The 24,512-nt window shown below is 39.3% G+C and overlaps 1 pseudogene; it reads left to right on the forward strand.

The window, feature by feature from the left end:
• The first annotated feature begins 611 nt into the window (after positions 1-611).
• On the forward strand, positions 612-23,842 carry LOC137648034 (uncharacterized; annotated as a pseudogene).
• Positions 23,843-24,512: the final 670 nt, after the last annotated feature.

Consider the following 24,512-nt stretch of genomic DNA (forward strand, 5'->3'; position numbering starts at 1 on the left):
CAATACTTTTGGACACCTGGCCGAAAGGTGGATTTTAAGACAGCCATTCTCTGGACACGGGCGTCCAGGAAAGATTTGTGAGGTAACTTAATCACTGGCCATTCCCCCTTTAGCTATGGTTTTAATTTATCTTAAATAGGGTTTAATTCACACATTGGCATTACATTTTTGGGCGGCATACGTGGAATTTAATGTAAATTTGTGGTATTCACATTATTTTCAGTCTCAAGTCACTGACCACGTGTTTTGACCTCTAGGTATGCCTTTGTTTAGGGGAAGATTATTTGAAATAAGACTTGGGTCTATTCAGTTTAGAGGTTATTCCAACATGTTTATTTTATTTACTATTTTCATAAAATGTTTACTTGTTTTGTAAAATTATGATTTAATATTTCTCCATTTATTAATCTTGATTGCCGTCATTTGAATGAGCCAGTATTAATTTGTCTTTGTTTTTCATCTTCGCTGTAATTTTGTAATTAAAGAAATTAGATTAGATTGCATCCACTGATATCCTTGCTGCTTTTATTTGATTAATTTTGTATTAAACAAAACAAATTAATTATCTAGTTTGGGATAGTTATGCCCCAGTTATTGAAGAATAGGTAAATATGAGTAATATAGGTAAGTGATATTAGCAGTGTAGGCCAAGTTTTATTTTTGTGTTCAAAGAAGATCCTTACTTTAGCTGCTCCCATCAATCTCCTTCAGCGAAATTAACTATCATTATAAATCCAATCTTTAACGTTATATATATGTCCATGCCCTCCTGAAGGTTCTGGGCTACTCACAGACTATTGAGCAACCATTATACACTGCAGAAATTAACGAAATCTTACTACAATATAGAGGAGGCATGAAACACAGCATTGTTGCGAGTTAAAGGTACAGACTAGCGGTACGACCCAACACTCAGATGGTAGAGCGCTGCTGATTGCCCAAGGGCCCGTGAGACAGTAAGGCGTGATCCTATTGGCTGCGTGACGTAAACAATAGATTCGCTCGCTTGTGGTCTCCTGACTTAAGTTTGGATCACACATTCACATACCTTGCTCCCATTTTCTCCCGTAAGAGGATTTAATGGTAGTTGGCAACCAAACACGTCAAAGTCAAACTTTAGTACTTGTGAAGTAAAACCAGTGTGGTTAGTACATCTGGCGTGTGTCGCCACGTTTTTTTGGGTGGCACACGTACTGTCTGTATTATGATTGGATGCAAATCATAGTCGGGGGTCAAGCCCGTACATAAGCGAGTGTACAAATTTGGTGGGTTTGATGGCCTGCTGACGGTAGCATGTAGGTCAGACGGTAGCTGATGAGTCTGATATAAACATGGTACGTTTGTGGCAGGTAAATCTTTAATTGCTAAGTTCAACCTGGTAGGCCTACGTCTGGCAACATTTTTTATCAAGATCCTAGCAGAAAATATTGGGAACTTCGGACCGAGTAGTATTCAAAGGGCCACAAGATAATTCAGTTCACCAGTTCAGTGACTAAGCATCTGTTTTTGTATATTGCATACTTTTGTGATAATATCGTGTATATTCCCATAACCACTTGGTTTCTGTCTCGATTGGCTGGGCTATTAAATGCATAATTATATTAGAGAGTTACAGTAAATACATAATGAAAGGAATAATAACAGCACACTAAATTAAACATTTAAAAAATATTACAAAAAATAGTCAATATCATATTAGAGGTAATGATACTTAACCCTGTGTTAAAATTTGTGGTCCGCCATCAGTAACCTTCTTATTAAAATTATAAAAAACTGAGATTGGACATTGGTCACTAATCATTCTTTAATACGATGGTAGCCTAGGTGTAAAGGAAAAAAGAATATTTACAATTTATTATAAATATTTATGAAAAATAACTTTATAAAACTACATACATTAACAAAACAGCCTATAAAATTGTGTACCCTTTTCCTGAGTTCTTATGATATTTACAATGAAGTAGGATAATATGGGAACATCCATGCCAATTTTCAATGTCTTAGACCGAAAAACACTCGATCTGTGACAAGGGTAAAAAAAAAAAAAATTAATTCGTTGAAAACAAGCAGTACTTTGAAAATGTGTGCTGCAAACCACCTAAATATTAAAATATATTTTGCATTTACCACCCTACAATACAAAACAGGTAAAAAAATAGTAAATATGAGCAATTAAAAGGTGTCGGAAAAAAAGGGGACCATTTTATATAGGGTACTTCCCATATAGCTCACTCAGAAATCAATAAAAGGTGCTCAGATCATGTACAGTGGCCACATAGCCTCAAGTTAATATCATCACTTTAGAGCAACACTATTCACCAATGTTCACTGAAAATCTCATTAACTTATATATATATATATATATATATATATATATATATATATATATATATATATATATATATATATATATATATATATATATATATATATATATATATATATATATATATATATATATATATATATATATATATATATATATATATATATATATATATATATATACTTTGGGTTATATATCAAATTGTAAAAGTGTACGATATCAAGATTTGTACATTGTTTGGTAGAATGGTACCCACTTGGTGACCAACGGAAGCAGTTCTCACTCAGATCCCACTGAGAGAGGACAATCACTGCTGCTCCTGCCTGCTGACTGCCGACATCTTCTGCCGCCGTTACTGGCTGTTGCCTGCTCCCTCTTCACTTGGCTGATACATTCAGCTTCCTGAAGAGACCGCCGCCACCGCCGCCGCCGCCTCCGCCGATAAATCGCCGATTTCGCCGACGTTTTTCGCCGATTTTTTCGCCGAATTCGTCGCCGATTTTCGCCGTTTTTTCGACGATTTCTGTTGCAGTTTTTGCTGTACTGACAAGGGCCTTGCCCCTGAATTGGCTGTAATCAGCCCCCTCATATAAAAAAAAATTAAATTGACAATATAGGCTAAGCTTTGCCTCCATCTACATAATTTTACCTTACTAATAGATCCTCCTGTGGAAAATCTGGTAGCCGTTGTGGTCTTAAAACTCCAGTAGAAGCAGGGCCAAAGGGTCAAAAACTCCCACTCTCGCTGTCTGTGGCAAGTGGCATAGGGTTGTTAGGCTTGGCGCCTATAAGCCAAGTTGTTTGATAAATAATAGGTTGTTATTCTTGGTAACTGGCGAAATAAGCCAGTATTCAAATAGGGTCAGGAATCAGCTCAAATAAAAACTTTTAGGTTTCCACTGAGTTTTGCTTATTACCTCCAACCTCCCTACCTGCAGGAATAGACTGCTGGGCCGTCTTAGTGCGTGAACGCAGTAAGAAGGCTCCCCAACAGCTATTTGTGTAGGCTAGTACTTAGCTAAAAAGAGTTAGTTTCAGCACTGCTCTAGCAATAGGTTAGTTAGCATAACCCCCATATAACTAACGAATTTGTGTTTCATTTTCAGATTCTGTAATTCATTCTTATAACTTCTACTATAACTTTGCTTGGGGCCCTAGGGCTTAAAGGGTTGGACAACCCCACCAGGCACACTGTCTGTCTCTCTATATGGTCTCTGATCATATACTCACACATCTTGAAAAAAAGGACTTATCCTGGAATGAACTTCATGAGATCGTACTAGAAGCTCTAGCAACTGGTGAAATGGAGATGGACCCCGACCTGCAACCCCTTCTAACTGAACTTGATAAGGAAGCCGAACAGGAACTCATGGACAATGAACAAAAACGAATGGAACAGGACCAAGACCAAACAAACCGGAAGAGGACCAACGACAACGACTCTGATGGAGAAGGAAACCTACCTTGGCAGGAAGTAAGGAGAAAAAAGAAACTTCCTAGAAGGAGCCAACCAGGGAATGATGTACCCACCCAGCAAGGAAACCTCACCGCAGGAAGCAGCAACCAGCCTGCTAGAGAAAACAAGACCTATTTTTTTAGGGTCTTAGCTGGTAACCCATCAGAGGCCTTCAAGGCTATTGCTGCCTTTGAAAGCAAACACAAAAACATTCAGATGATTGCCAAACCGAACAGGCAAGGACAGTGGACCATATCCACCAAGGACACAAGAGCACTGATAACCTTGCGAAGCACCTCAGACATTAAGCTATTGGAGCTTAAAGAAGAGGAAAAATTAAAAAAAGCAGTTGTGGTTGGCTACCCAACTGATATGATATAAAGCCACCTAGTTAAATTACCCAATATCACTGCAGCAGAAAGGATGAAGAACAAGGCAGGCTTCCTTACAAAAGCCATACTGGTGACATTTAAGGGTCCACACCCACGAAGAGTCGACCTAGGCATCTTTGGCAGCTTCAGGGTCAACAAATACTACCCAGATCCCCTCAGATGTTACAACTGCCAGAAGTATGGGCATCACAAGGACCAATACCAAGCAAAGGTCCCAACCTGTGCTGTCTGCAGCCTTAAGCACCCCACACAGGAGTGCATTGACAAGAAGGCTGCTGGAATACCCACAGTCAAAAAGTGTTCAAATTGCAAGAAAGGGCATACTGCAATGGCCTGGGGATGCCCTGAAAGGATAGCAAGAGTAATTGCTGCCCTCCCCAAAGACAAAAGGGACCCATCTAGAGGAAGAGCGGCCCCCAAACCTCTACCCAGAAGGAGATTTTATACCCAGGAGGAGCTAAACAGGCACTCCAACTCCAGAACAAGAACCAGGTCAGTATCTAAACCCAGAGCCAGATCTACCTCCAAGGCTCCAACCGAAGGTCCGAAACCACTGCCTAGGACCATCTTCATAAAGACCACGGTCCTAAAGGATAAATTGACCGAACTAGTCACTCAGGCCGTGACTGGAAAATCAATGCTGCAACAATTGCTACCAGCATTGAACAAGTCCTAAAAGACTTGCTCTCCAGGAATAAGTCCTCCCAATCCCCCTCTCTTGCTATCCAGGAGATCACTTCTCACTCCTCACCAACCACACCTACCATTCCATCACCTCAATCACCCGTACCTTCCACATCCTCCACTTCAGTCCCCGCACCTATCATACCACTCACCCCATCCATCATCCCATCATCCACTCTCACCCCATCCACCTCATCCACTTCATCCTCCGAGGTCAAGGCAATTGCCTTTGCCCCTAGGGACCCAAGACAATACTCTTCAACCTACACCATGGAGTAAGAGTTCTGAACTGGAACTCAGCCGGTGTTAGATCAAAGATCTCCTGGCTAATTGCAATATGCAAAACTGAGAATGTAGATGTCATCCTGCTACAAGAAACCAATCTTCCAGCAGGAAAGAAACTAAAAATCCCAGGCTACAATGCCTACATCGCACCACAGATAGGCACAGACAGAGGACTAGCTACATTAGTTAAAACTAGCATACCAACAACAAGGTTACACAACCCTATTCCCTGTGGCACCAACATAGAGACACTAGCAGTAACAATAACATTACTGAATCAAAAAATAGACATATACAACATATACAGAAAATTACATAGGGAGGATACAGGAGAGTTACAACTAACTCAACTCTTTGCTCACACAGAAAGAACACCAACAATTATCTGCGGGGATTTTAATGCACATAACCCCATACTATCATCCCCATCAAGGACAAACCCCTCAGGGGAACACATAGCTTTCGCCCTGGATGAATTTGAGGGAGTCTCCCTCCTAAACACAGGGCAACCTACACACATAAGAGGTGGAAGACTAGATCTGACTTTTGCCACAACAGCCATTAGACACCTAACCAAGTGGCAAGTACACTCAACCCTGATAAGTGATCACTTTGCCACAGTGACAGAATTGGACTTACAACAACTACCTCCAATCCCACCACCCCCACCAAGATGGAACCAGGACCTAGCAGACTGGGTCTGCTTTCAAACAACCATAGAGGAATGGGCAATCAGCTACGCTCCTCCAGAGGACATAGACCAACTAGAAAAAGACCTAGTTGAGGCCTTTCACAATGCAGCCAACAGAGCTATGCCAATAAAAACAACACAAGGTAGTTACACTTACAAAGACTCCTGGTACTACTGCCCAGAAGTCAGAAGACTAAAAACCAGACTAAACAGAGTCACAAAAATATACAGAAGAAGATCCACAGTAGAAAACAGAGAGCTACTACAAACAGTCAAAACTGAAACAAATGAAAGAATCCATGAAATCAGAATTGAAAAATGGATGGAATGGTGTTCAAGCCTGTCAGGATACACCAATCTAACTCAGCTTTGGAAATGGCTAGGCAGAGTAGCCGGAAAAAAGAGAAAGACACCAATTGCCACACACCCACACCCACATGAGGAGGCTGAAAGAATTGCAACATCCTTTGCAAACAGAACACTGTCAATCAATCTCTCCCCTGAAACCAGAATGCAACAAGAGCAACTGGCACCATCAAGATGGGAAGAGATCAACACAGCCTGCCTTCAGCAGGATGACACAGACACCCCATACACAGTTGAGGAGCTAAGAGCAGTACAAAAGACAGGGAAAGACACTGCACCTGGAGCTGACAAAATCACCTACACAATGATCAAACACATGGGTCCAGCAGGAGAAACTGCATTCCTAAGATTACTAAACAAAACACACCTAGAGCACATAAGGCCTCAAACCTGGAGACAACAAGATACACAGCCAATCCCCAAGCCAAAGGATCCAACAAATCCCAGGCCAATAGCCTTGGTATCCTATATAGAAAAAACAGGAGAAAAAATGGTCTTAAACAGATTAAAGTACAAAATTGGCCCCCTAAACAAGCAGCTATATGCATATCAGGAGGGAATTGGAACCTCTGAATGCATCACAGATGTATTAAGCTGCATAAATCAGAACAAGGCAACAATAGTCTTCATAGACTTTGAAAAAGCCTTCGAGCTTGCAAGCCCAGTTGCAGTGCTGCAATCAGTAGCCAAAAAAGGAGTCAAAGGACACCTACTAGCATGGACTAAAAACTACATGCTAGGAAGGCAAGCCAGAGTCAAATTTCAAGGAGTGATATCCACATATCATGAATTGGAAAATGGTACGCCACAAGGAGGAATTCTAAGCCCCTTCCTTTTCAACATCCTCATGGAAAATATAGCCTCACTTCAGCTACCTGAAGGAGTTAATATATTTATCTATGCAGATGATGTATGTGTAATAGCTCGAGGGCCAGTCAGGACAATAAAAATGCAAAGAGCACTCAATGCCATCAGCCACAAATCCAATGAGCTTGGACTAAAAATTAACATTGCCAAAACAAAAGCAATGACAATCAAAGCCCCAAACCCCGTACAACCACTCACAATAGGAATGGAACCCCTAGAATGGGTGGACCGATACACATACCTCGGGGTAATAATAGACAAACAGCTCACTTTCAAGCAAGAGATAAAAAATCTCAAGGAAAGAACAAATGCCAGAAATGCAGCTATGAGATATATGTGCAGGCTCAAGGATGGAGCAAATGAACACATCCAAAAGAAATACTATCTAGCCTGTTCCAGATCACTAGTAGACTATGCCGCCCCAACACTCCTGGGACTAACAGATCTACAAACAAGCACAATTGAAGTGATTCAAAACAATGCCATGAGGCTCATGTTGGGTGCCCCAATGTGGACAAGACTTTGCAACCTAAGGTTGGAAACCGGACTACCAACCCTCGAAGACAGAATTGCACTAAGAAATGCAAGCATAGTTGCAAAGATGTTCCTGTCAGACAGAGACTCAATCACCAAAAGACGAGTAAGAGAGGAACTATCCAAACATCCTGAAGTACAAACCCCAGATTCTTATGGCAAAGACCATAGCGATAACATCAAAAGACTTGGCCTTACAGAAACAATCCTACAATTAAAACCTGACACAGCACAAAGTACTATACACATTCCACCATGGAAAAAACAAGTTGCTAAATTTTACTACACCAAACTCCCAAGGGCAAAAGAAAACTGCACAATAGAAGAACTCAGAAACGCAGCAGAAGCAGCTATAACCTCAGTAGAAACAACAGGGGCACAGATCTACTATACTGATGGTACAGTAGATCCTGGAACCCAAACAGCAGGAGCGGCAGTTCACTCCTGCAAGTTCACAGCTTGCTGGAGAACATCCAACAATGTCTCCACCCTGCAGACAGAGCTTGTCGCAATACAGCAAGCATTAAAATACTCTATTGAAAATGAGGAAGGACCAGTAGTCATCCATACTGACTCACGATCCTCAGTGCAGGTCCTACAGCAGGACAAAAACAAAGAAAACAAATCCCTGATAGCGGACATTAAAATCCTCTTACATCAACATAATGAAAGAAACAGACTAGTAACTATAAACTGGATCCCCAGTCACATCGGGATACCAGGGAATGAAAAGGCTGATGAGCTAGCCAAAAGCACCAAACACATTCACAATGTACAGGTGCACATACAGCCTGCACTGCAACAAATCAAAAGCAAAATAAAGACACAGCTCAAGAACAACCTAATCAAGGAACTACATATGAGGATAGAGAATGGCTCTCCCTCTGCAACATGGTACAAATGGGCATCGGAACTAGAACCCCCTCCCATAGACAGATACACCCCAAGAAAACTGGCAGTATGCATACACAGACTCCGGCTGGGTTACAAAGCAAACTGGGAACTCCTAGATGACATCCAGACAAGGTGTGAACACTGTGATGTCATACCACAACAACCTCTCCTGCACTACCTACTAGAATGCAGAGAAACAGCACAGCTACGAGGTGATCTACTTGTAGACATCAACACACCACATGCCATGAAAGAGGCAGCCACACTGGCAAAAGCAATTGTCGAAAGCATAGACACACATGCACAGTTGCTTTCAACACTACCTCCACCAAGGTAAGACCTCCTCATTCCATGCACCATCTCATCCCCTCATTGTAAGGCTCTATTCACATCACCCCCTTTCACTTCTCAACTAATCTACCACTTAAAAATCTCTCTGCAGGGACCCTAGGGAGTAAAGGGTTGGACAACCCCACCTGCACAATTTTTCTCTAATCTTCAAAAGCCTTACACCCCCACTTTTCAAACTACCACTATCCGAGAAATGATGGCCCTCTACCACTACCACCATCATCCTTACCCTATCCACATCTTTTTCTACTACTAAAAACCTTTCAAATTTCCATTAATGCAACTACCTTATAAATTTTTACAGATCACCTACGGGCCAACCAAGGGAAAGGCCCGTGCCAACAACAAGTGTTGGCTTTAATACCCCAACAACAACAACAACCAACGGAAGTTTGAGGGGCTGTAGTCTGGGGAATACCTGGAGCTCAGTTTGACCCATCCTACCCTGACCAATACACACCACCAACTGACTCTGCGAAGTCTGCGCACCTCTAACTCTTGGGAAAAGCTGAAAGAACCAAGGGAATCTTGAAAAATAGAGTTCTGCGAATATGCCAGGTCCCCCACTTTACGTCCACAATACGCAAACAGGGTTAAAATAACAGAATAAAATAACCCACAAATAAGTAAAATAAGTAAATACATAATGCAAGTAATAATGAAAATTTATGAAATGAATCTCTCAAGTATATTTCTGGAAATAGTCAATACACAGGTTTTCGTTCAAATTAAAACCAAGATTGTCCCAAACACCGGCCTATGGTCAAGAGTTGCCGTCTCCTCTGTAATTTCGCATAATACAGATTGGTTTCCCTGCCCTTCATGGTTGATGATTATTTTACCTTGGCTAATAATGAACGGACTAGCCTGTATCTATAAAAGAGAGAGAGAGAGAGAGAGAGAGAGAGAGAGAGATCCGACTGAAAATTATTAAGCCAAAATTGTTTACAATAATCATTACAGCTTGCGGATTGAGACCAGATATTTATCTAAAAGGGAATTAGGAAATTATTTTCTCTTCTACTATAACAACTAAAAACAGCACATACTGTATGTTTAACAGTATAGGGTAAGACCGGTTGGCCCCAATGTTCGACCACACAGTGATGTACCTACTTATGAGTCACACTGGCCATTAACGAGAACATGCGTACGTTAAACATGAACAGAAACGTACGTACAAAAGACTGGCGTTGCAATGTTTCCCGTCAGAAGTACGTCTACTGCATACGGCCTATACTCTCCTCGACCAAATAAAAAAAAGAAAGCAATTTTGACTTACAGGAGTAAACCGGAGGAAGATACGTAAATGTGTGATCCCATCATTATGCTTGGATCATACATTCACGTATCTTGCTCCCGTTTTCTCCCGTAAGAGGATTTAATGGAAGCTTGCAACCAAACATGTCAAACTTTAGGGCGTACGAAGTAAAACCGAGGGTGTTGGTACATCTGGTGTGTGGCACCATGTTTTTTGGGGTGGTGCACGTACTGTCCAGCATCTGATTTTATGCAAATCACAGTCGGGGCTCAAGACCGTACATGAGCGAGTATACAGAATTGGTGAGTTTTGATAGTCTGCTGATGGTAGCATGTAGGTCAGACGTATATAGCTTGTAGGTCACACATAAACATGGTACATTTATGGTAGGTAATTATTTAATCGGTAAGTTCGACTGGGTACATCTGGCAACATTTATGATCGAGATCCTAGCGGAAAATATTGGAAACTTTGGACCCGGGGGTATTTAACCCTGGACAGGTAAACGTGTAGCGTATTCGCTACCGCCTATATGCGCAAAACCCCTTTTTCACTTCTGCGCCTCTTCTGAGCGGAAATTTACCCAGCACCGGTTAGTTAGACCAGAGACACAGCCGAAAGAACAACTGCCATTGTCTTCTCTCGCGCCGTTTTTTGGAAATCGCCATTTTTGTTTTTCCTGGTAGCGTATACGCTACACATTTACCTGGTAAGTGACTGTAATTGATTTTCACAAGTTTCACAATATTGATTACAATATATCTATTTCTGTGAATAGTGTTTTGATACTTATAGTGAACGTTGATAGATGATTTGAGAACATGATGCTAATAGTATATTGGATGTAGGATTGCCATCTATAGTTTAATTTAGCCAATATTAGTAATGTGTTTTTTTTCTCTTTTTTCAGTTTCGATCATGGCATGCAGAAATCTTTCTGAAGAGGAGATCTTGATGAGATTGTTCGGCACTGATGACCTTGGAAGTGATACAGAGGTTGATGATGACAAAATAGAGGTAAATAGCACGTGTGAGGACGATTATGACATGGAAAATGAGAAGAACTTCCCACCGACGATGGCCGATCCTCCTCAAGATATTTCTGTCGAACCATCAGTTTATTTGGCATTTGATGAAGCACCTGCAGTGCCTTCCACTTCGTTTGCAGTGCCTTCTCTTTTGTCAGCAGTGCCTTCTTTGTCAGCAGTGCCTTCTCCTTTGTCAGCAGTGCCTTCCTCTTCATCAGCAGTGCCTTTTTCATCAGCAGTGCCTTCTTCTTCGTCAGCAGTGCCTTCCATTTTGTCAGCAGTGCCTTCCCCTTTGTCAGCAGTGCCTTCCCCTTTGTCAGCAGTACCTTCTTCGTTAGCAGTGCCTTCTTCTTCGTCAGCAGTGCCTTTTTCGTCAACAGGGCCTTCTTCGTCAGCAGCGCCTTCCATTTTGTCAACAGTGCTTTCCATTTTATCAGCAGTGCCTTCCCCTTCGCCAGCAGTGCCTTCAACTTCTTCAGCATCTCCTTCAGAAATGTTAAGCCTTTCAAAAGAGAGAAGTTTGAAGAGGAAAAGGGGGGAGCTCCATCCTGAACTTGGGGAGCCCATCAAGAAGCTTGACCAGAAAGTTCTGTGTGCCAAGGACAAGACCGTATGGCACAGTGACCCAAATCCTCGTTTGCCCAGTATTGTGAAGACATCTATAGAAAAAGGTGCTCCCACCATTGTTACTGAAAGTGCTACCTCTGCAAGTGATATGTTTTCCTTATTTTCAGATGATACGATGTTAGCTGAAGTGTGCCTACATACTAATGATAAAATGAATGCAATTAGAGAACAGTTTAGTGCAACCTTCAGTGCAACATTTAGGGATATGAACCTGATGGAGATGAAGGCATTCATTGGCATTCTTTTGATTAGTGGCATCAAGCGGGACAATCACGTGGCAACGGAGGAAATGTGGTCCCCAGTGTGTGGCTGTCCCTTCTACAGGAGTGTCATGAGTGAACGTAGGTTCTCCTTCATTCTTTGCTGCCTGCGATTTGATGACAGTACCACAAGAAATGTGAGGAAGCAAAATGACCAATTTGCCCATATAGGGAAACTGTGGGATTCTGTGAATCACAAGTGCATTGTGAATTATCGTCCAGGGCCTTTTGTAACTGTAGATGAGCAGCTTCTTGCATTTCGGGGTCATTGCATATTCCGGATGTTCATTCCAAACAAACCAGCAAAGTAAGTAGATTTCATTATTGGTAGTGTGCTCTTCTCTTACTATATATATATATATATATATATATATATATATATATATATATATATATATATATATATATATATATATATATATATATATATATATATATATATATATATATATATATATATATATAATTTTATGTGTGCCCTTATAGTTCAAACTAGATAAGTAAATATATTTCAATTGCGATTTCATGCTCAAATTTTTATTTACTACATACTGTACAGTACATAATATATATATTATATATATATATATATATATATATATATATATATATATATATATATATATATATATATATATATATATATATATATATATATATATGATTTTATGTTTGGTCTTAAAGTCATCTTATATTATTAAGAAAGTTACTAACAATGATATTATCAAATTTGTTATTATTATAAGATTTATTAATATTATAGCTTATACCAAAATTATTCTTATTAATATTATTATTAAAATTATTATTTTGAAAATTATTAAAACTACTATTATCACTAAAACTAAATTTTTAAAACTTATCATTATTATGAAAATTATTAAAATTATTATTAGTTCAAACCAGCTAAATAAATATATTTCTATTGTAATTTCATAATATAATCTTTATTTACTACATACTGTACTGTATATAATCATTCATGTATGTATACATATATATCTATATCTATATATATATATATATATATATATATATATATATATATATATATATATATATACATATATATATATATATATATATATATATATATATATATATATATATATATATATATATATATATATATATATATATATATATATATATATATATATATATATATATATATATATATATATATATATATATATATATATATATATATATACAGTATATATATATATATATATATATATATTATATATATATATATATATATATATATATATATATATAATATATATATATATATATATATATATATATATATATATATATATATATATATATATATATATATATATATATATATATATATATATATATATATATGTATATATATATATATATATATATATATATATATATATATATATATATATATATATATATATATATATATATATATATATATATATATATATATATATATATATATATATATATATATATATATATATATATATATATATATATATATATATATATATATATATATATATATATATATATATATATATATATATATATATATATATATATATATATATATATATATATATATATATATATATATATATATATATATATATATATATATATATATATATATATATATATATATATATATATATATAACGGATTTTGAGCGAAGCGAAAAATTTATTTTTGGGTGAAATGGCCATGTCGTCCTGATGGAAGTTCCTATTGGGTAGCTTCCTAGGGTATATTACAACTACGGCGATATTCCCAGAGAATTTACCTTAAGGTACCAGAATTCTAACTCCTGGAGCGAATATCCCTCCTGAAAGGGATATCGCGACATATCAGAGGACGTATTCTTGACATGCCACATGGCAATCTGCACCCCAAACAGAGATTACGTATCGAGGGGTCAATTGGCAAGAAACGAAATCGGGAAAGAAAAAGGGGGAGCCACTCCCAAGGCTCCCTATTCTCCAGTTTCGTAAGCGTGCCTGGCGCCAATCCTGGCGCCATCTGTATTCCTTGTAGCGTACACGAGGTGCTACAGATACTGTATGTAGGGAGGGGTCCTACAGCCCTTTCATAGAAAGGGAAGGGCGGGTCCATCAGGACGACATGGCCATCTCACCCAAAAATAGATTTTTGGCTTCGCTCAAAATCCGTTTTTTGGGCTCAAGCCATGTCGTCCTGATGGAAGTATACCAGAGCATTACTGTATCTGTTGATTCTCAGAACGTGCCGTACTCCCCGGAGGTAATTTTTCCCCGGTCAACTAGACCTAGAGACCTAAGATGTTACCGTTATACATCTTTTCAACTAACTATAAACCATGTTAGAGCTTCCTGCCCCCTACAGGGAAGAGTACTACTAGACTCTGGAAAAGTCTCGAAGAGTACATATACCTATGTATGAATACCAAGCAAGCTAATATAGTGGTCTCACCCTATATTAAGTAAAGCATAGTTTGTAAAGAACCCCTGCGTCAATATGAAATATCGACCAGTTCTCCGCACAATACTTGTATTGGACAAAGGTTTATATCCGCATAGGAAGAAACTTGTAAAACTGCCACCGTCCCTTTATGGGACGGAGTCCTCCCGTTAAGGGAAAGCATAAACCAATGCAACACAGCTTGCATAAAGGAACAATTCTATTAGAATTATCCCAGATAAAGTACATAGAATGAATGCTCAATTATACCAATAAATTGACACAGGTGAAGGAGACGCAAGGTTCTCAAGAACGAGTTTATTGACAGACAATAACTAGACAGGTTAACAACAATTATATATATATATATATATATATATATATATATATATATATATATATATATAGAAGAGGATAACCCAAAACTTTAAGCATAAGTATGATAGTAAACAGAACTTGTTTATCTGAAAGAGAAAAAACATTAATGCCACTTTTAAGATACCGAGGTATCAAAGTCATAAAAGTCTGTATTACAAATCAATCACATTAGCGTTAGAAACGCTCGGCACACATGTCTGCACTTATGCTAGGTTCACCTTTGGAAATGGAACAGTCTACGTGGGCAACTCAGTGCCCTCACTTAGTTTGTAGTACAGTATGTAACTACACACTCACCCTGGAATTAATCGTCCCAATTAAAACCACTGTTCCTCGCAGAGTTAAACAGTAGGGTTAACGACGCGACCCACTGCTACCACAGATCTCTTTAGTTCCTCTACTTGCTTCGCATAGTGGCGAAAGAACACTCTGGAAGACTTCCAGCCAGTGTATGAACGGAGATGTTGAAAATCCATACAATTAAAGAAATTTAAGGATGAGGCAACTTTCCTCGGATCGTGACCTGCGGATGTACTGTCAGGATCCGCTCTGCGAATAAAATATGTGATTTTCGCTCTGAGTTGATTCAGAGATAAATTTGAGCCTGATGTTTCTCCCCTGAATAGTTGACCACCCTTGAAGTCTGAAGTTCTATGAAGATAGACCTTTAGGCATTCTACTGGACATAGAGATGCATCTTCTTTCAGAGGGCAGATTCTCCAGGGACCCCACCTGTTGGTGGGTAACTCATTCTTGGCGAGAAACGTAGGATCCGGAAACAGGTTCAGTTCTCCCCCATCCAGGAACTGAACACGACCTGCCTCTCTCGAGAGGGCTACAATCTCACTAACCCTGGCCCCGGACGCAAGTGCAAATAGGAAAATAACTTTTTGTGTCAAATCCTTTAACGCACACTCCTCATTGCTCAACAGAGAAGCAAAATGAAGAACTTTGTCTAAAGACCATGAAATGGGCTTTGGAGGTGCTGAAGGTCTGAGCCTAGCGCAGGCTTTCGGAACTTTATTAAAGATCTCGTTACCTGGGTCGACCTGGAAGGCATATAGAATGGGTCTTGTCAAAGCAGACTTACACGCCGAAATCGTGTTAGCTCCCAACCCTTGACCATGGAGGTGGATGAAGAAAGATAAGCAGAAGTCTGTCGAGATCTCCTGCGGATTCTTCGCCTTGACAAAGGCCACCCATTTTCTCCAAGATGACTCATATTGCCTTCTAGTAGATTTGCACTTATATTCCTCTAGGAAGTCTATGCTGGCTTTCGAAATCCCCAAACGCTTTCTCACCGCTAGGGAGAGAAAATCATGAGCTGCAGGGTCCGGGTTTTCTGTAATGAAGCGCAGACAGTCGACTTCTGGACTCGCTGGGTCAGAACTGGATCTGGTAGCGGTACAAACTTCAGCCGTAGTTCCAATGCCAGGGGGAACCACATGCTGTTCGGCCACTTGGTGGCCACTATTGCTGCTACCCCCTTGAAGGATCTCAGTTTGTTGAGGACCCTCAACAGAAGGTTGTGAGGAGGGAACAGATAAATCCTGGACCATCTGTTCCAGTCGAGGGACATCGCGTCCACTGCTTCCGCTAAGGGGTCCTCGTACGGGGACACGTACAGGGGCAACTTCTTGTTGTCTTTCGTCGCAAAGAGGTCTATCTGCAGTTCTGGGACTTGATTCAGAATGAAGGAGAATGATCCTGCGTCTAAGGACCATTCCGACTCTATCGGTGTGAACCTGGATAGAGCGTCCGCTGTCACATTGCGGACTCCTTGAAGGTGAACTGCCGACAGGTACCACTTCTTCTTTTCCGCCAATCGGAAGATGGCCAACATCACCAGGTTGAGAGGTGGTGACCTCGATCCTTGTCGATTCAAGCATCTCACAACTACCTCGCTGTCCATCACCAACCTTATGTGGATCGAGTGACGCGGGGAGACTTTCTTTAAGGTAAGGAGCACTGCCATAGCTTCTAGAAAGTTTATGTGAAAGGTCTTGAATAGCTTGGACCAAGTCCCCTGGACTTTTTTCCGATGAGAGTGACCTCCCCATCCCTCCTTCGAGGTGTCTGAGTGAATCGTCACCGACGGGGGAGGTGGCTGAAGAAGAACCGACTTCTTTAGATGTCTGGCTTGGGACCAAGGCCTGAGAAGAGTACGTAGCCGAAGCGGAACTGGTCTTCTCAGATCTCTTCACGCGTTTGATGCATAACTTCTCCAAACTCCGGTTGCATCTTGTAGCTGTGCTCTTAGCACTGGGTCTGTCACCGAAGCAAACTGGAGAGAGCCCAGTACCCTCTCCTGTTCGCGTCTTGATATCCTTTCGGAATCTAGAAGTCTCTTGACAGAACCCGCTATCTCCTTCCTTTTCTTTGCCGGGATGGAGAAACGGTGTGACATTAGGTCCCAGTGGATTCCCAGCCACTGGAACTTTTGAGATGGAGAAAGTCGAGACTTTTTTCTGTTGATCTTGAAGCCTAGGTACTCTAGGAACTGGATCACTTGACTGGAAGCTTGCAAGCATTCTGTCTCGGATGCTGCCCACACCAGCCAGTCGTCCAGGTAGGCTACTACCTGAATTCCCTTTAGGCGTAATTGTTTGAGAGCTACGCTCGCAAGCTTCGTGAAAATCCTTGGGGCTATATTTAGCCCGAATGGCATGGCTCTGAAGGCGTATAGTCTTCATTGTAGCCTGAACCCTAGGTAGGGGGAGAGTCGACGGTTGATTGGAACGTGCCAATAGGCGTCTGACAAGTCTATAGAGACGGAATATGCCCTCTTGGGCAGTAAGGTCCTTATGTGTTGCAGTGTTAGCATCTTGAATTTGCAATTCACTATGAACTTGTTGAGTGGCGACAAGTCCAGAATGACTCTGAGCTTTTCCGAGTCTTTCTTGGGAACACAAAACAGCCTCCCTTGGAATTTGATGGACTTCACCCTTCGGATCACTTTTTTCTCCAACAGTTCTTGAACGTACTCCTCCAGAACGGGGGTGGAGTGTTGGAAAAACCGAGGGCACGGGGGTGGAGTGCTGTACCAGCTCCAGCCCAGTCCATTCTTGAGTAGGCTGTGGGCCCAGGGATCGAAGGTCCACCGATCCCGAAAATTCTGAAGTCTCCCTCCTACCGGCATCATCTCACTTGGACTGCCGTCCTGAGGTCTTGCCTCCCTGACCGCGACCACCCCTGAATCCCCTTCCCCTTGAGGGGCGCCTAGACGAGCCTCTGGCTGCTCCTCTAGGCTTTGCTCGAAAGGAAGTAGACTGCCCTTCGAACGTTGGGGTGAATGCCGTGGACTGTGTCGACACAGCCTGGGGTACCCACTGAAATGTGGTTGGGGTTTGTGCCACCATCTGGGGCACTGAAGGCAATGGCAATAGTTTTCTTCTTACAGTATATGTTATACTGAAGAATACTGGTACAGTATAGAAGGTTATGTGCCGGCCGGCACTTGCCGGCCGGCACACACCATAACTAGCTTTAAAGTATACTACTTAACAGCTATAAGGCGGCAGAACGCTGGTTCAAATGCATGTGCCGGCCGGCAACAGCCAATGTCGGCCGGCAACTACACAAGGTAGTACCCGGCTGCCGGCCACACTCTTGGCGACCGGCAGACAAGGGCTGACATTAGCCGGGCGGCAAAGGTACACAACCGATGCCAGCCAGCAGCAAAAGAACCAGAGGACTACGACTGCCCGGCTGCCGGCCTCATAGGCCGGCAGCCGGGTCGGGTACAGCACTAGAAGAAAACAGAATGGATGCCGGGATAAGAGCGTACACTACCTCCAAGCCCGACAATCCGAAAGAGTGCATATAAGGAAGGGGAGAATCTAATTCAGACTTCCTGACCAATGCCATCTGGTTCTACAGGCAGGCATGGATGAGGGACCAAGGGAGGTCCGGGCAGCACTCAAAGCAGAAGACCCTTGCCGGCCGACAGCTCTGCCGGCCGGCATGGGACTGAGTCAATTCCACATCCTAACCTATCCTAGGTCCAGATGTAGAATGACGTACAGTACTGTAATGGCTAGGCCATTACGGAGATAGAGGGGGAAGGGACAAAAGAGGGTCCTATCAACCTTGCTTTAGTGAAGGATCACCCGCAGCCAAGAAAACTCATCTTAGCCTAAGGGAGATCCAAGGAGGGAGGCCAGCAATACTTGCCAGTTCCCAGAGAACCAAAGCAAGGAAGGTGTTGCTACTCCCAGGGAAAGAATCTTATCCTCCCCCGAGAACAGCAACAAGGACTAGTCTGGTAGATCACAAAAGAAGGAATCATCTCGTACAGAAACCTTCGGTAGTGACCTAAGGAGGCTCAGCCTCCTATGTCTGTGTCAGGCCAGCGAGGGAGACTCTACCCCAAGCCAGACGAACACAGACTCAGACTAAAAACTCTGTTGTTCTGTCCCACTCTGAAACCAGACTTACTGGAACAGGAGGGTACAGTAACACCCCAGTATAGTTTTATCGAAAGTTAATTCAGATAAACCACTTAGGGATAAGCCCAAGGCTTAAACAGAGGGAAAGGGATTGCATAACTTCTCCGAAGAAAAGAAAGCAACCGGGGAGTATGAGAAAGTATACTAAGGCTCCATAAGCAACTTAGCCTAGCCACCAAGATAATCGATTACCTAAATCACCGAAACTCACTTGTATACTATCTTGGAAATATTCAACATAATCTTAAATGTATAAAAAACAGCCTAAAGCTTCAATAAAATTTTAATACACTCGGAAAACCAAACTCATGCAGAAAGTACTAGGACCAAACGACTAGGCTACATGGCCTAGCGTAGGCCAGAGTTGGCGAATACTTCGCCAAAATAATACTAAAGCACGAAAGGAAATCCTATGTAACGCTAAATAGCTAAAATTTATTAAAGCAAAACAACCAGGAAAGTCGCTCTGGCTAACTAAACTTATACCTAGCTAGCGACAGCGTCCATGATGCCTCCGGTAGGCTACGGCTCTTGTAACAAAGATTAATCCTATTAATCACTCAAAAATTTACCAAGAGCCTACATTTATACATAAAAGAAATGGTACTCAACTTATCAGAGGCCGATGAAGTTGGAGAAGCCATGAAAAGTTGAATAAATCCAAGATATGCGAGAAACACAGGAAAAAACACCGAGTTGTTAAGCTACGCAAAAAGGAATACAGATGGCGCCAGGATTGGCGCCAGGCACGCTTACGAAACTGGAGAATAGGGAGCCTTGGGAGCGGCTCCCCCTTTTTCTTTCCCGATTTCGTTTCTTGCCAATTGACCCCTCGATACGTAATCTCTGTTTGGGGTGCAGATTGCCATGTGGCGTGTCAAGAATACGTCCTCTGATATGTCGCGATATCTCTTTCAGGAGGGATATTCGCTCCAGGAGTTAGAATTCTGGTACCTTAAGGTAAATTCTCTGGGAATATTGCCGTAGTTGTAATATACCCTAGGAAGCTACCCAATAGGAACTTCCATCAGGACGACATGGCTTGAGCCCAAAAATATATGTATATATATATATATATATATATATATATGTATTTATATATATATATATATATATATATATATATATATATATATATATATATATATATATATATATATATATATATATATATATATATATATATATATATATATATATATATATATATATATATATATATATATATATATATATATATATACTGTATACTGTATATATATAAATGAATATATATATATATATATATATATATATATATATATATATATATATATATATATATATATATATATATATATATATATATATATATATATATATATATATATATATATATATATATATGTATCTATATATATACACACACACACCACATATATATATATATATATATATATGTATATATATATATATTTATATATATATATATATGTATATATATATATATACAGTGATACCTCTGGATACGAAAGTTTCTGCTTACGAAAAATTCAGGATGCGAAAAGTGATTCGAAGATTTTTATGCCCCAGGATACGGATAAAATTTCAGGATACGAAAACCTTACGAGATCCCAACTCTTCGCCGAGAGTAATTTTAAAAAACGCGCGCCGCCTGACTTTGAACTTGGGTAGACTCACTTACAGCCTCCCGCTCACCCATTGGTTATCTCCCTACTCAGACGCTAGCTGACGCCATAAGATCCTGCTTTCCTATTGGTCGGCAACTATCCCAGCTTGCCTACGCACGGGCGTTCATCTCTCTCTCTCTCTTTTCGTTCCGACCGCGGTATCGTTAACAGACATTGTGTGCTTTCGCTTGTTTGACTTAGTGTTAATATACAGTACATGCGTACGCCACGTGTTATCGTTAATAAACATTCGTTACTGTGCACTGTACTGTATTAGTGTTTACTATACATAGACTGTATATAACGTTACGTAGTGTATTATATTACGTTTGCCTAACGCATTTTAGAAATGTGTTGAAAAGTAGGCAGAAACAAGCTTCGATGGATAGCTTCTTATTAAAGAGGCCAGCGGTATTAGTAGGCCAAGACGAAGGTGAAAGTGAAGAAAAGAAACAGAAAAGAGGAAGGGATGAAGAATTAGAAGGTGAAAGTAAAGAAAAGAAACAGAAAAAAGAAAGTGATGAAGAAGTAGAAGAGATTTAGAAAATAAGAAAAACGTAAAGTTATAAAAAAGCAAAAAAAAAATTCAATTTTAAGTTTTATGTTACCATTAAGTGTTAAAGTAATTTTTTCTTTCATTTTATAGTTTTCCATACGTAATGTTAAGTGTTAATTATTTCTTCCATTTTTTTATTTCGTAAAGTTTAAGTGTTAATGTGTTAAGTGTGTAAATTACTGTACGTAGTCTGTCACTTGTTACGTAGTGTATTATATTACGTTTGCCTAACGCATTTTAGAAATGTGTTGAAAAGTAGGCAGAAACAAGCTTCGATGGATAGTTTCTTATTAAAGAGGCCAGCGGTATTAGTAGGCCAAGACGAAGGTGAAAGTGAAGAAAAGAAACAGAAAAGAGGAAGGGATGAAGAATTAGAAGGTGAAAGTAAAGAAAAGAAACAGAAAAAAGAAAGTGATGAAGAAGTAGAAGAGATTTAGAAAATAAGAAAAATGTAAAGTTATAAAAAAGCAAAAAAAAAAAAAAAAATTCAATTTTAAGTTTTATGTTACCGTTAAGTGTTAAAGTAATTTTTTCTTTCATTTTATAGTTTTCCATACGTAATGTTAAGTGTTAATTATTTCTTCCATTTTTTTATTTCGTAAAGCTTAAGTGTTAATGTGTTAAGTGTGTAAATTACTGTACGTAGTCTGTCACTTGTTACGTTTTCTGCCTTATGCCATACTCCTCTGCCGCGACTTCGCTATCAGACATCGTCTCAATCAAAAGGTAAGTTTCAACTTTTTTGTTACACTAATTAACTGTAACCTTTTTTTCAGAGTGTACAAGTATCAATCATTAATTTAGGTGTACGTACAGGTAACAATACACCTTCACTGATCTAAATGCTTTACGTACATACAGTACCGTAACTTTTATACAGTAGTAAAGAAAACGGACCGTTTTCTTTGGGCTTGGGGGGATAACTTGGCTGTAACTACATTATTGAATAATCTCATAGTGGTTTCTGGAATGGATTAGGCTGTTTTTAACGGTTGTGTTAATTATTGAATGATAGAAATGGCTGCATTGCATGTTTATTACTACAGTTTAGCGTGTTTATGAAAGAAAGGGTGACTTTTTATAAGGCTTGGAACGGATTAGGCTATTTACATGTAAAACACGACTCAGGATACGAAAATATCAGGATACGAAACCGCATCCTGAACGGATTAATTTCGTATCCTGAGGCATCACTTTATATATATATATATATATATATATATATATATATATATATATATATATATATATATATATATATATATATATATATATATATATATATATATATATATATATATATATATATATATATATATATATATATATATATATATATATATATAGACTGTATGTCTGTGTGTTGGATTTTGTATATATGATTTTAATGATTTTATTGTTCTTATAGGTACGGCATCAAGCTGGTGATATTATGAGATGCAAATAGCTATTACATGTGTAATACAATGCCATGCCTTGGTAAAGGGACTATGGCAGACAAGGTGAAGAATGGCACGCTTGTAGAGTTCTTCACTTTGGAACTAATCAGGCCATTTCAGCATTCAGGGCGTGTAATAACTACTGACAATTGGTTTACATCTCTGCCCTTAGCCTGCAAGCTGAAAGAAGCCTCCATTCATTTAGTCAGGACAATCAGACCAAAGCCTTACGTACCACGGGAAATTACGGACGCGAAGATCAACCTTGGTGGTTCGGTGGCCGTATACAACTATGAGGATAAGGTAACAGTGCTCTGCCAGAAAGTCAACACAACCAAGAGGATTCAGCTGTTATCTACAGTTCACCATAGGCCAACCATCATCGAGGGAAAGAAAGCGCAAGTCCATATGTTTTACAATGCTACCAAAGAGGGAGTGGACACTTTCGACCAAATGTGTGCGGCAACATCTTGCAGTCGAAAGACAAGGAGATGGCCATTATGTCTGTTTTATGGCATTCTGAATATTATTGTGAATAATGTATTCATAATATATTCCAACAGACCTAACTTCAGAGATGCCACACTACGTCAGTTTGGGATGAAATTGACGATGGATCTATGTCGTCCTTGGGCATACTACAGACTCACCCGGACTGGTCTTAAAAAGGATCTTGCAGTATGTATCCAAAGTGTATTTGGCCCCATGCAACAGCTCCCCAGGCAACAAGAGGAAGATGCAATGAAGACAGATAAGCGACAAAGATGCCATATTTTCCTCGTTCGTTAACAGCTAGGACGAAACTGTTGTGTGTCAACTATAAAAAGTCTTCTTGCCATCGTCATATTAGGACTCCTTGCACTGAATGAAGCCCAGAATGGTTAGTATTCATTATTTTCTGTTTTATCTTAAAATTTTCTATAATTCTAGCAATAATTTGCGGATATTATAGGTCACATCGACTGGAATAGTGTAAATATGAGAGGAAAATTCATTATCGGCGCTAGTAATTTTTTGAAAATTAAAAAAAAAAAAATAGTTAACTTTTCTTATTCCAGGATTTTCATATACCATTCTATTTATATATTATTCAAATTTTATGAATACAATTTTCAGCAGTCTCAGTTCATAATTTATATTAGAAAAAAATATTTTTGTCACATGTAACTTTTTTTTCGTTACTAAAAATTTCCCCCTTATTCTTTTCTTTCCAGATTTTTCAGTTTTTAGCCTAGGAGGTTCATCTTTCAACTGAAAATGCACTGAATGTAGCCCAGAATGGTTAGTATTCATTATTTTCTGTTTTACCTTAATATTTTCTACAATTCTAGCAATAATTTTCGAATATTATAGGTCACATTGACTGGAATAGTGTAAATATGAAAAAGGAAAATTCATTATCGGCGTTAGTTATTTTTTTGAAATTTAAAAAAAAAATAATTAACTTTATTATTCCAGGATTTTCATATATTATCTTATTTATCTATTATTCAAATTTTATGAATACAATTTTCAGCAGTCTCAATTTATGATTTATAT

This window comes from Palaemon carinicauda, chromosome 10 (assembly GCF_036898095.1).
Source record: "Palaemon carinicauda isolate YSFRI2023 chromosome 10, ASM3689809v2, whole genome shotgun sequence".
In the NCBI taxonomy this organism is placed as follows: domain Eukaryota; kingdom Metazoa; phylum Arthropoda; class Malacostraca; order Decapoda; family Palaemonidae; genus Palaemon; species Palaemon carinicauda.